A 14,732-nucleotide genomic window follows, 5' to 3' on the forward strand; every position below is an offset into this window, starting at 1 on the left:
AGGGGCTGGAGAGATAGCTCAGCGGTTAAGAGCATTGCCTGCTCTTCCAAAGGTCCTGAGTTTAATTCCCAGCAACCACATGGTGGCTCACAACCATCTGTAAAGGGGTCTGGTGCCCTCTTCAGGCCAGCAGGCATACACAGAGACAGAGACAGAAACAATATTTATATAAAATAAATTTTTTATATATAAAAATATATATTTTTATATATATTTTATATATTTATATATAAAATTTTATATATTTATATAAAAATATATTTTTATATAAAATAAATAATAAAAAAGAAGTCATTACTAAGCATGCATGGTAGAAAAAATTTGGTCTTGCATAGGTCCAAGAAGTAAAGACAGTATGGCACACTATCAACATCTAAATTCCTATTGTTTTCTTTTAATTGAGCTTTCTAAGAACATCCAAATTTACATCATAAAACGGAACTGTCTTTTCTCATGCCAGACCATAATATCCGTAATACAGAGGAGCCTTTTCTTAGATTAGAAAAGAAATCTGAATTTCTTCACTTAATCTTTTATTCTTACATTATTTCCTTTTGTTCAATCTCATTTTGTTTTGGCAGCCTATGTTCCATGGAATCTAAGTGTAAAAACAAGCGTCCCTCTGGGTCTTTTGTTTTTGCTTCTAAGGTCTTTTTAATGCAACATTTTGATTAAACCATTTTGTTATGTTTTTCTTTTCCTTTGGATCTTAATTTTGTTAAGGAATTTTTTTTTTTTTTTTTGGTTTTTCGAGACAGGGTTTCCCTGTAGTTTCTAGAGCTTGTCCTGGAACTAGCTCTTGTAGACCAGGCTGGACTCGAACTCAGAGATCCGCCTGCCTCTGCCTCCCGAGTGCTGGGATTAAAGGCGTGCGCCACAGCCGCCCGGCCTGTTAAGAAAATTTTTAACTCACCTGAAGTCGCTTCCACACTCTCATCATCAAATGCTTGTTCCCAGGTAGTAATCTTATTTAAGGAGGCTGTGAAATCTTCAGGAGGAAGGACAGAGCTTGGGGACTGGGGACGTAGATAGAAAAGAACATACATTTAAGTTAGGACATACATTTACCCCTGCAGTGGTTGGAGATTTGTTATCTGCTTCCTAGTTGGCTATGATGTGCTGAAACCCTACTACTTCAGCTGTGCAGCCTTTCTTCCTCAACCAGCTAAGATCTTTTGAAACCATAAGCTAACATAGGTCATTTTTTCTCTTGTTTTTTTTTTCTTATATTTTGACCACAGTAAAGAAAGATGGTCACTATAAAGAATATCAGTAACAGTGCTGGTGAAGAGTGAACTATCTGTAAGAAAAAAAAAAATAAAAGCTTTTGGTACTAAGTTGGGTAAAATGCTGGAAGAGGAAAACGTACTTGAATAAATAGCAATGATGGTTTTCCAGAAGGTAAAAAAATGATATACTACTGACAAAAAAGGCACAGAGAAGATGAATCATGAATGGCAAAGAAAATAACTCTAGTTAATATTAGAGTCAAATTTAAGTGCATTGAACCCAATGGGATAAATATAGATTCCATATGGAGAGGAAGAATGCGTTAGGTGATTTTGCAACATCAGCGCTGTAGAGAGCACATATTAAGGAATATATTGGAAGTACTGAAACTTAAGCTTTGAAACATATTTATATCAGTTTGAACTTGGTGACACTTGCCTGTATTCCCAGTGCTTGGGAGGCATTGGTAGGAAATCTGTATGTTTGAGGTCAGCCTTGCCTGTGTACTGAAACACTGTGCCTAGAAAGAAGGCTGTTGTTGCTGTGTTGTCTAGTGCTTGCTGACCATGTCTTAAGCCTTGGGATTATCTCCAAGACCTCTTACGAAAGACTTATGTACTCAGTTATCATGTAGAAATACTGTAGCAATGGAATAAACATTTCTTACATGTAAGTCTTCAGTGTATTTGGATCAAACATAATCACGTTTAAACTCAACAAAATAGAAATTTGCTCAATAATTTTCTTAAGGAGGAGCACAAGTACCATAGTAAATTTATTATTGCGTATTTGGTGAATTAAAAACACATGCAGTGATACTAGATATTTGCTACATTCTAACATATTGACATTTTTAAAAGCTAGGAACCTTAATCATATGAATTGAAAAAATAAAGGTGTGCAGATAGGAATGACCTCCCACTATAGTCTCTTCCATAAATCCTCAGATCATAATTCTCAGCCACTGTTCTCTGCTGTTGCTGCTTCTTTAATCCTCGATCTTGTCATATTACACCTCTGGATTTTCAAATAGAGTGCTTGAAGGTATCCTTGTGCTGCTAGCTCATTGGTTTTATCACAAAGAGTTTACTGCATTTAATCATGCCTACACAAGATTTGGGTCCAGGTTGTATTTTGCAGCATTAGTAGTTCTCAGAGATTTTCACATTTCTGCTGTCTTGGTTTTGTTTTCTTTCATATGCTAGGTATTTATTCACAGGTAGGACATATAGAGAGACATTCTACATGTTCTGGTAATAAACAAGAACTTGCTTCCTGACATAAATAGAGGAAATAATGTATCATATCTTTTGAAGACAGGATAAGGGAGTTATTTTGATAATTAATAGCATGTTATGCCTCAGGGCCTTGAGGGTGTTTAGTTCTTATTTGATCAGACAAGAACTGACTTTCTTTCACATTTCTCAAATTGTTTTTGGCTGGATTTTGGAAGCATTTCTTAGAAAACAACTTAAGCACTTTGCTACTTAGAGAATTTATGTTTACGTGTGTCGGGCTCTGTTTGATTTTACTGGCCTTTTCTGCTACCCCCTAGAGAATTACGAACAAATTTTCAAAATATACAATGAGCCAACTCTCCCCTCATTAGACTGTTAATGTTTTAAGGATCATTCCTAATGTGTTTACTAGTTTTTAAATGCTTAAAGTGGAACTTGTTACATTAAGTTCACGAGATAGAAATATTTGCTAAAGATGCACCCGTCTTGTTGCAGTATATATGTAATGAGCTGAAGATCATAATCTTCAAATATGATTTCCATATCCCAGGAAGGGTAATCTGTTTGTTGTCCTTACTCATACATTATTACAATTTCATTAATTTGTGTAAAATTCTAAATTACATATAATATAAATTTTAAGCCATAAAGGATACCAAGAATAGCACATACCTAAAAAAATTAATGTGGTGTGAAGGGCCATGCCTGAGACAACACATATCCGAAGGTCAGAGGACAACTCACAGGAATGAGGGGATCTCTTGCCACTCTTTAAGATATGTTTATTGAACTCATTTTAGTAGGCTTAAACTAAAGCAGTTCTATCCACTGAGACTTCATAATAGTTTACACATAATTAGTATATTACAGGTATTATTTAAAGAATTGCTCTGATGACCACAGATTAATCTGGAAAAGGATGAATTAATAAAGCTGATGTTTAAACAATATTATACTTTAAAAAGATTAATAAGTAGTGATAAATAAAAATGACACTATTTACAGAAGAAGTGTTAGATATCAATTAGGAACTTAGTTCTTTTGTTTGTTTTTACATAATATTATCTGAGTATACCTCTAGAAAATTAATTATCAGGCTGAAAAAGAATACTTTAACATTTACTCCAAGTATCAGAATTTCACGATGCATAAAACACATGAATTAGTTTATTGTAATGGTCTATGAACTTAATATAATCCTGTATAATGAATGAGAGAAATGGCTGGAGAGATGGAAAAGCAGTTAAAGAGCACTACCTGCACTTACAAAGGTCCCAAGTTCAATTCTGAGCATGGTGGCTCAGACCAAAGTGTAATACAATCTGGTACACTCTTTAGAAAGAGACCTGGTCAGTCATGCTCATCAACTTAGAAAATGAAGCCCAATATGCTGAACTTCAACAGAACCACCATATACTGGCTGCCCGTGCATGCTTCAACATTGCCAGGGCACCATTTTTTTTTTCTTTTTCTAGACAGGGTTTCCCTGTAGTTTCTAGAGCCTGTCCTGGAACTAGCTCTTGTAGACTAGGCTGGCCTCGAACTCAGAGATCCGCCTGCCTCTGCCTCCCAAGTGCTGGGATTAAAGGCTGCGCCACCACCGCCCGGCTCAGGGCACCAATTTTATTTTTTTTTTATTTCTTTCACTCTGTATAATAAATAGATCACAACTTGGTAAGTCATAGAAAGCATTTTTAATGTTCTTACGTATAGTTTAGAAAAAATTGACGTTAAATTCCTAGCTATATTTAATGATAAAATTTTAGTGAGATAATTAATGGCTCATAATTATGGGTCTCCTAATCAAGAGGCCTTACAAGGAAATACCAAAATTAAGATTCCCCCTTATCTATTTCTATGCTAATCTCCCTCTTTCTTTATCTCTGTCTCTGTCTTTCTCTCTGTCTCTATCTTTCTGTCACTCTGTATTTCTCCCTATCTCAAAAATATGTAAATGCATTGCACAAAGAAAAGGCAACATGACATCATTCAAATGTTTTGACTTAATCCACAACAAGAGGACCAGAAACGTAGTTTTTCAGCATATCTGCCTTGTTCTTGTTACTGCAAAAACGTTAGAAATAAATAGCAGGTTTTTATAAAGTAGACAAGTTTCTAAAAATCACCTATTTTGATATGGTACCACTAGCAAACCATCAAGATCTTACTTAAAAAATAACCTTTCAAAAATATATGAAATCTTCTCCATTCTACCATTTTACAAAGTAAGAATAGATTTCACAAATGGTATGCTTTGTAAAATCCTAGAAGGATGAAATTATGTACTTTGGAAATCCTTGCTTATAGAATTGAATCTAGCATGAAGCAAAAAAAAATATATATTTTATACCTTTAAAACTTATTATCTTTGGAAGCTGGAGAGATGATCCAGTAGTTAAGATTACTGGCTGCTCTTACAGAGGACCTTGATTTAATTCTCAGATCCCACAAGGCAGCACACAATTACCAGTAACCCCAGTTCTAGAAGGCCTATCACCCTCTTCTGGTCTCAGTAAGTCCTGCATGAATGTGATTCACAGAAAAATGAAGCAAAACATCTGTACATATAAAAGAACACTAAACTTTAAAATTTTACAAAATGATAGTCCAGAAATGACTGTTTGTACTTTTTTGAAAATGTAGAAGGATGTGGGATATGTAGAGAATTTTTTGATGACATAAGGAATTCAAATTTGAATTGTATGCTCCAGATGTGTATTTACATGAGATAAACAATCATCTTCTAAATTAGCTGAAACTGAACTTCAACAAAAAAGAAAAGACCATGGAAATGCTAATTTTGAAAAAATGCTTCAGTCATGATATAGATTGCATTCTTGTAAATACTTAAGATATCTATAAAGGTTTCCAAATTTCTTTAACTAAATTTTAGTTGGTGATGGCTCTCCATTTTTATATTCAATGTATGGACTGTTTATATAGGGAAATGTTTTAGTCATGGGAAATATCTCTTCAGTTCTCCTGATACCTTGCTCAGCATTCAGATTTTTAAGAGACTAAAACTTCTAGTAATACATAATAGGACAAAAGGAATATAAACAAGCATCAATGAAATTCAGAAGAGAATGGAAGGCAGAGAGATAGATGTTGCAAACATAAGGGTTGACTTGTTGCAATATACTTTCAGGGTAAACAAAGGGGCAGGAAGTGTGCAAGAAACATCTCCCTACTTCTGTCTACCCTGTCAACTTTTCTTCTCTTTCAGAATGCATGTTCATAGTCTCCTTCAAGTTAAGTGATATGATCAGAATTTCTTTTCTTTTTCACTTTTTCTGTTGAAAACACTGTGACACAGCTCTAATTCTTGAATATATTACATGTCAACAGAGAAGAAAATACTTATGCACCACAATGTGCACATTATGGTGGAAATAGTATGCAATATAGACAGCAGGATCTGGAAGTCCTTGTGTTTTCTTTCTTTTTTCTCTACTCTTCTTTTTTGTCCTGGAAGAGAGAAGAATAATATCATTCCTATGGAAATGTAAAAGAATTCTTCAACTTGAATAGCAAAAAAAGGTCTAGGTATGAACTAATGTATCATGCAACATTTCATCTAGACTTTTGTAGAGATGTTTATAAAACAAAAAAAAAACAAATTTAGAGCTTAATATGTTACAGAATACGCTGGGGAGTGGAAGCACAAATGAATTCACAGAAGAGGATCATCTTAGCTGAATGAGATACAATGAATGTGCACTTAGGAACCATAAGAGATCCCATTACGGATGAGGGGAGAGATTGGAGGTTCAAAGGAAGCTTGCAGGGTAGTGACTTTGTCGTAGAAGCAAAGGGTTTTGAGACTTGTCTATAAGGACTGAAGTGAAAGAATTATTGGAAAATATCTTTCTCCGGCCTGATAAGGAAACTGAGCTCATTTTGTGAGAAAGGCATTCCAAGCAAAGAAGACCAATAAATATAAGAAATTTACCAGTGTGCTTTCTATAAAGGAAACTTAGTTCAGAAATTAATTTGAGATGGAAATTTCCGTTTTGGACTAATTTGGCACTCCCGATTTGAACAGTAAAATGTAGAGGAAGAATGACCTTGATCCATATATTTCTGGGTTGAAATTGCTCCAACTAATATCCATAATGGCATCTCTATATAGTTTCCCCATATTATCCTTTAAATATCATTTAAGGATGAAACAAAGAGTAATTAAAAGTGAAATTTTAAAATTGTAACCTGATCCCATGTCGATGGTTGAAATCTAAGCCAAAGATTCACTTTACTAGTTATGGTCTGGCAAAGTAGTTTTCCAAATTTACAAAATTGAGTTAATGTTACTAAACAATAGAAAGTGAACTAAAAATCTGAAAAATAATGAATACAAAAAAGCATTGAACAGAGCACTTGCAATTTCCATCTATCACTCAGTAAACAAAAAAGATTATACATTTAATTTTACAAAGTAAATTAAATAATACAAAATAATATGTGATAAACAGTACTAATTTAATTTATGAGAGTAAGTAAAACTGTGTGTTGAAATAATCTTCGCCCAGTTGATGCCACTTACCATATCTATATTATAACAAAAAATATTTCAATTTGCCAAAAAGAATACCTGAGAAAGAAACAATTATGGGTAAACTTAATTTTAGCTAAGTTTTTTAGATTTTTCTATTTCTTTTATGAAAGTTACTACTATGTAATTTATCAGTATTTTCAGATCCTTTAAACTTTTTGATTATTAGTTTAATTAATCTACAATTTATAGTTACTCTGATGTGTTTCTTTGTTGTTCTCATTTGGTATTCCTTATAATAATCTTCTCTTGGTTCTCAAACTGTCTGCCTCTTACACTTATATCTGATTTCTGATATTATGCCTGATATATTACTTATGGTATTATTTGTATCATAAAAATTTCAGATTGAAATAAGATTATTCTTTTTTTCCAGAGAGAAAGATATTAATAGTTTTGTAACAAATGGCTTGTTCTGCACAATGTTATTATTTTATCATATTCTAGGATTTTAGACATTTTTTAAATATGGAAGACTATTAGCAGTTGGACAAAAACCCAGCAGCTCTCCAACATTGATAAGTCTCTTGATAACGTGTTTGCCTTTTATCTGTAGAAGCTGATGTGATTTAGAAAAGACTGAAAACTTTGCTCTGATTAGCAAAGATGGATCATATTACTGAATTTAGAGACATACAATTTTTAATTTAAAGTACAATTTATTCCAAAGGAAAAACTGTACCTCAGATATTTAGATACTACTTGAAAAATCAAACGATTAACATTAATGTTTACTATTTTGTCCAATAGATTTGTGATATAGTTTCTATCTAGTCCATTTTGCTGCTATAGTTTAACTTTTCATTCCAGAAAGTTATTTTCCTCTCACGTGCTGCACCGATGCCAATGTTTGTTGCTTTCCATTTTCCCTCCTTCTACCTCACATGTTCTTTCCTATTGTGATTTTGAAAAAGGTATATTGTCTTCCAAACAGATCATTGTGATCTTTGTTGTGACACCTTATATCATTATAGAGGAAGGTTGGAAGCATGTTCCTGTATGTGGTGTAACAAATCATGTGGATTTTAGTTGCTTGTCTCTCTTTCTATTTGACTTTATCTTACAGACTGAAAACTGTCATATAATTTTTCTTCAAAGTACATGATGTGCCAAGCATATTGTTGATTCTGGATAAGTGTTCCTTAAATAAATAAATGTTGGACATTGCAGATAGAGACTCATGAAAGCACTTGACTTCAATGGTGTAAAAATATACTTTGAAAATTATGCCTTCTCAGAAATTAATCTTGGAGAATAAAAAAAGGAAAAGACAAAACTGAACTTGTAGATTAATATTTTCAACTTGTGGCAAGGCAGGCAAAGAGGATATGATATTTTGTTACTCCGAGGAAATGGAATAATTCTTAATGTCAATAATTCAGTATTTTCTACTGAGGCCTGAGTTTTCCAAACTCAGATTATGTAAGATGCATTACTGACTTATAATAAATCTCTTCATTTTTAATAAATTAATTTAGTATGCATTACTTAAAATGACAATAAAACTAACATTATATTATAAATGACTTGGTATCTCTTCTAACTATGTCTATGTAGCCTTCTTTGTATTTCTTCATCATTTCTCCTTAGATCTTATATTGCAGTAATTTTAATTTTGATCTGAAGTTTATTTTATATGTTTATTGGAATTTTAAACAATTTAAATTTAAATAGATTCTTAAATATGATATATTCTAATAAAGTTTGCCTCCCCAACTTTCCCCAGAAGTTCTACCCTAATTCATCCATTCAAATTCACACATTTTTTGCTCATTTTAGGATACTAACAGGCATCTGGATACTACTACAAATAACATAATTAGGTAAAATGAAACTAAACACTCCAGAATAGAAAAAATAAAGAAATAGAAGGAAAGGATCACCCCCAAAGCCCAATAAATCATATAGACACAGAGACACACATTTGTACCCAAAGAAATCCATAAACAAACTAAATGAGAAACCATTATGTATAGTGTGTGTATAGTGTGTATAGTACATACATACATACACATATAAGTATGCATACACACACACACACACACACACACACACACACGTAAAATAAAAATAAAGAAAGCCAAATGCCCTGGCAAACCATTGTGGTACAAAAAAAAAAAAAAAAAAAACCACCAAAAATGTCATTGAGTTTGTTTTGTATTGAATAATGACTTCTGGGCATGGAGCCTGCCCGTAAGAATGGTTTGTATCCTTGGTGAGACTTCATGGGAGAAAACTAATTTTCATTTGCAACCAGTTATCAATTGGAGATAGCTTCTAGGTTAGCAATACGGGCATGTGTCCAATTCTCCTTTCAATGCTGTACCTTATCAGGTCTAGACCTATGCATAATTCCATAATGTATGAGTTCTTATATGCATCAGTCCTTCTGCGTTTAGAAGAGGTTTTTTTCCTTGGTGTCTCCCAGCTAGTCTAGCTCTTAAGACTTTTTTTACACCTCTTCCCCCGAGTTCCCTAATCCCCCAAGGGAAGTGATTTGATAGACATATCCCATTTAGGACTGAATGCTCCATTGTCTCTGACTCATCGTTCAGTTGGGAGTCTCAATATTTGTTTTCATCTGCTGCAGAAGCTTCCTCTGATGATGACTGAATACAACACACATCTATGAGAAGAGCATGAGGTCATTGGGACTCATTCTATTGCTATGTTCTCTTAGCAGAACAGTTGTGCTTGATTTTTCCAGGTTCATGGATTATCTAGTTTCTAGTTTTTGGTCACCAGAAATGTGTTAGGAATGTCCTCCATCTCATGAAGTGGGCTTTAAATTTAATCAAATATTGGCTAGTTAGCCTATAAGCTTTGTGTCATTACACAAAGGAATAGTACTCAGCTGTTAACTAAAATGAAATCATGAAATTCACAAGTAATTGGTTGGAGCTAAAATAATCACCCTGAGTGAAGTAATCCAGAGGCTCCCATACATACAAAATGAAATTATGTATTCACTTATATGTGGATCTTATCTGTTAATTTTCCAATAAGCAAGCTACTATCCATATAACCACAGTAGTGAGTTATATGAAATAAAATACACAGTTATGTGTGGAAATGGAAGGAAACTAGAACAGGAAGATCAAATTTGTAGATGTGGGAAGAGAGAGAATGAATGCAAGTGAATTCATGGAGGGACAGCTAACAATCAGGGTCATTGGAGGAGTCATATGGCAACCAAATAATGCACAAGCTTCCTGAATTATATTCATTTATAAAGGTGATCTAAATGTAATCATCAAATGATGAGGGAAATGATAACTGGACATCTCTCATCACTGAATAAAACCTGTTGTTCTAGGAATGAGTAACATCTAACAGAATTGTTAGCCTTATGGGCCCAATTGGAAAACTCAAACAATCTAGGCTATTGCTGAAGGTATTGGTTGCTCACCACAAACTGTTGAGGAGTCCACTAGTTTATTCCTGGCCACCCAGACTCCCGAAATAACCACACATAAACTATATTGTTTAAATTACTGCTTGGGTAATGACTTAAGTGTATTGCTAGCTAGCTCGTATACCATTGGTTAACCCACTTCTATTATTTTATATGTTATAGAGAGGCTCGTGGTTTACTCTCTCCCTTGCCATGGCTGTATAGCATCTCTCTGACTCCACCTTCTTTCTCCAGCATTCAGTTTTGTTTTCCCCATCTACCTCTATCCTGCCCTGCAAGGCCCAAGACAGTTTCTTTTAACGAATGGTATTCACAGCATTCATAGGGGAATTCCCCATTAACAAACTGATCGTAAGACACTTTTGATAAAGACAACAGCTACACATCTCATCAAAAAGGGCAAAATTAATCTGGTGTCTACCTAGAATCTTGCCCTCTACTAGTGTTCACGTTATTAGGTACACAACAGGAGAAAGTTAAACACCAACTCAATTACAAACCCTTTGATCTACAATAGGCCAAGCAATGTGACCTTGAGTACCTCTGAGTATCTGTTGAAGAATTCATAAATGAGGACTTTATGTAGAAACCATTCTACTGTGATACTAATGAAGATTAAACTACATCTATCTATATTTAGTTTATTTTCTCAGTGTCTTCTTTCCCTAAACAATTTCATTAAGAAGTAATACAAAATAAACTGGATCAGGACCATTTTATAGACAGTTATAGGAAACAAAATTCTCTTGTGTATTTTAGAGTTATCACAATAAATATTAGAAAATTACAAGTTATTATATATATAACACATACATATATGTTATGTAATTCTCATAGGTTATATCTGTATTATATATACACATATAATGCATATTATTCTTGTATACTATATCTATATGATATTCACTACCCTTTCCTACACCAAATATTATAAATAGGTACCTAAGAAATTTCTATATGTTGCTATAAGTCACTTTTAACATAAAAGAGATCTTTGAAAATGATGCCAATAAATATCTATTTTAATATCCACATTTAAAATGTCTACATGATGTGATTTTTTTTCATTGAAAGCACAGGGCTCTTATTTTTTTTTACATAAGAAGACAGTAATAGAAACCTGTTTCATCTGTATTCTCATACCATTGCTATACATATAAAAAAAGGAAAATTTTTCTCTATATTTTTCAAAACTTCCCTTTCGGAGAGTATACATCTTACATATAAAAGTAACACTTTTTTGTATGCAGAGACTTTTTCAAACAAGATCTCAATATCTATTTTCAATTATTTTGTGCTAGCTTTTAGACACATCTCTCTATGCAGCTGGCTTTTTGCATACAGCTGTATGTTTGCATACAGTTCACTTGTTCTGCTTTATGAGACTCCATGTTTTGTTGACTATCAGGAATAAAAGTCTTTTGGAATGATTGCTCTGATTTTTCACAATATAGTTGGGATAGTTAATACAGTCATATATTAGACATGGAGAATATTCAGTTTATACCCGGTAGCTCCAAAAAATTTTGAAGTACTTTTAATACTGTTTATTAGGATTTTTCCTCTTTTAACTTCTAATATTTTATTGGTTTCTGTCAAGTACAAGTGTACTGGTATACCACCATTTGAAGAAATTAAAGCAATTGATTAATTTGAAGACCCAAAATAAAAATTAATTCCGTATGCTACAAAACAGCAGGTAATATCATGAGAAGGAATTCTTATTCTTAAGTAAGTCTTACACAACCAGTGCTTCCCGCCACACTTGACCTTTGATAATCAAACAGTTTTTCCACAGTAAAATCTCCCAGAGTCTTTGCTTTATGTTCCCTTAACAAGCAAAAATGTCCATTTTATTCAAAGCAAATAAAATTGAACAAAATTTCAAACCTCTGTATGCCAGGGACAATCTTTACTTAAAGGGAAAAGGATGATAATGACTTTTCAGAAGTGCAGGGATGATTTCCACATTGTGCAATAGGTGAATAAGAAATAGTTCCATTAGCAGCCTCCCAGACATGAAACATAGCTCATTATACACACCTGCCAACAGCTACATTAAACATTTAATAACAGTCAGAGACACCTTACCCTCATAGTAATAAATGAGGGCATTTTAGCATTTTCCTTTCTCTGTACTTCATAAAGTCTTTTTTCCCCTCCCTTCCTTGATAAGTTGCTACTTTTTAATCTCCAACCTAGCAATGCTGGTGAAATAAAAAAGTAATTTTACCATCTTTTTTTATAAGGTAATGTTAGTTTTCTAAAATTTTCATTTTTATTTTGTCTTTTTTCTTAAAATCAACTCATCATTCTGCTTTTTTTAGGTATAAAGCTAAACATTTATTAAAGGAGAGAAGGAGGGAGAGAGAGAGAGAGAGAAAGAGAGAGAGAGAGAGAGAGAGAGAGAGAGAGAGAGAGAGAGAGAGAGAGGGAGAGAGGGAGGGAGGGAGGGAGGGAGACAGGGATAAACAGAGATGCCTGTACACGCAAGAAGGGACAGTAAGAAGCCATCATTCTGCTTTTAATAGAAGAGTAGATGAAAGGATTTTCTCTAAGTTTTACAAAAAAGTATACATTTTAATTTCCGAAAAAATTATCTAGAATGTAAGAGCATTAAGGAGAAAAACATAAAAGCAAAACCTCAACCATAGCTGTGAGACAAACATCAATTATTCTTTTTCCCTTCTAACCAAATATGTATAATGCACAATTTTATCAACAGAACTGTAATAATAACTCTACTCTTGAGATTCAATTCTTATGCCCATCTTATTCTAAAGCATAATTCACTGCCTCGCAATTATTTCAGAAAAAATTCAGGAAATCAAATAAAGAGAGGCCAATGAATCACTTTCTTAGCAAGAAAAGCGTGAATACAGATGTACCAGAGGTACCTCGGCCTCCTCTGATTTATTTTCATTGCGTAATGATAATTGTGTAGAGGGACAGAATCCTAAGAAATGAATGCTGGGTTTTACCAAGTGTTGCATGTTCAAATATACTGAAATCTTTCTGTGCAACTGGAAAGAGCTCCAGTTTTCTCACTGGAGTATCAGAAATAACATTATGTAAAAAATAATTTCAAAATATTTTTTATCTAAAGGACAATCACTAATGATTTTATCATATTTGCATGTAAAGTTAAATGATTATTCAGTAGAAAATGATTAAGTTCATATTATATTTTATTTAATAAACTAGTTGCCAATAAAGAGTAATTCTCTACATCACCACAAGGAATTGTAAATCAGATTTAATAGCACTCATGGGACTATTTTCTAATATCAGAAAGTAACGTGTATTTGTTTGATGTTTACTCTTTTGTTTCTTTTCCTGCCATCCAGCTCCCAAATAAATTAGGAACACAGAGTATTATTCTTACTCACAAATGTTTGTCCTTAGCTAGACTTGCTTCTATTTAACTTTTTTCTTTTCTTTTTCTTTTTAATTTTGTTATTTTAAAACAGTCTTTTTTATTTGACATACCAATCCCAGTTCCCTCTCCCACCCCTCCTCCTTCTCAATCCAGCTCCCCCACCCCTGTCTCCCCATCCATTCTTCCAAGAGGATGAGGCCTCTCGTGGAGAGTCAACAAATTCTGGCACATCACTTGAGTCAGGACCAAGGCCCTCCTCCCTGTATCTAGTCTGAGAAAGGTATCCCTCAAGAGGAAATGAGCTCCAAAAGGCCAGGCCATGCACTAGGGATAAATGCTAGTTCCACAGCCAGGGACCCTACAAACTTTCCAAGCCATACAACTGTCACCCACATTCAGAGGTTCTAGTTCAGTTTTATACAGGTTCCCTAGCGATCGGTCAGAGTCAGAGTCAGTGAGCTCTTACTTGCTCAGGGAAGCTGTTTCGGTGGGTATCATGGTCTTGACCCCTTTGTTCATATTAGCGCTCTTTTTTTCTCTATGAATGGACGCCAGGTGTTCGGCCCAGTGCTTAACTGTGGATTTAGTCAGTTACTGGATAAAGGTTCTATCATGACAACTAAAGTAGTCATCACTCTGATTACAAGGGAAGGACAGTTCAGGCACCTTCTCTACTATTGCTTAGATACGTGTATCTGCGTCCATCCTTGCAGACTCCTGAGAATATCCCTAGTGCCAGATTTTTCAATAATTCCATAATGGCTTCCTCAATAAAAGTATCACTTACCTTGATTTCCCTTTCTGTTCATCCTCCCTCGCCTTCCCCCCTCTCAATTCCCATTCAAACCTCCCTCTTACCCCTTAAACTTCCAGTTTACTCAGGAGATCTTGTCTATTTCCCTTTCTTTTCATAATTAA

The sequence above is a fragment of the Arvicola amphibius genome, chromosome 13 (assembly GCF_903992535.2).
Source record: "Arvicola amphibius chromosome 13, mArvAmp1.2, whole genome shotgun sequence".
Classification (NCBI taxonomy): domain Eukaryota; kingdom Metazoa; phylum Chordata; class Mammalia; order Rodentia; family Cricetidae; genus Arvicola; species Arvicola amphibius.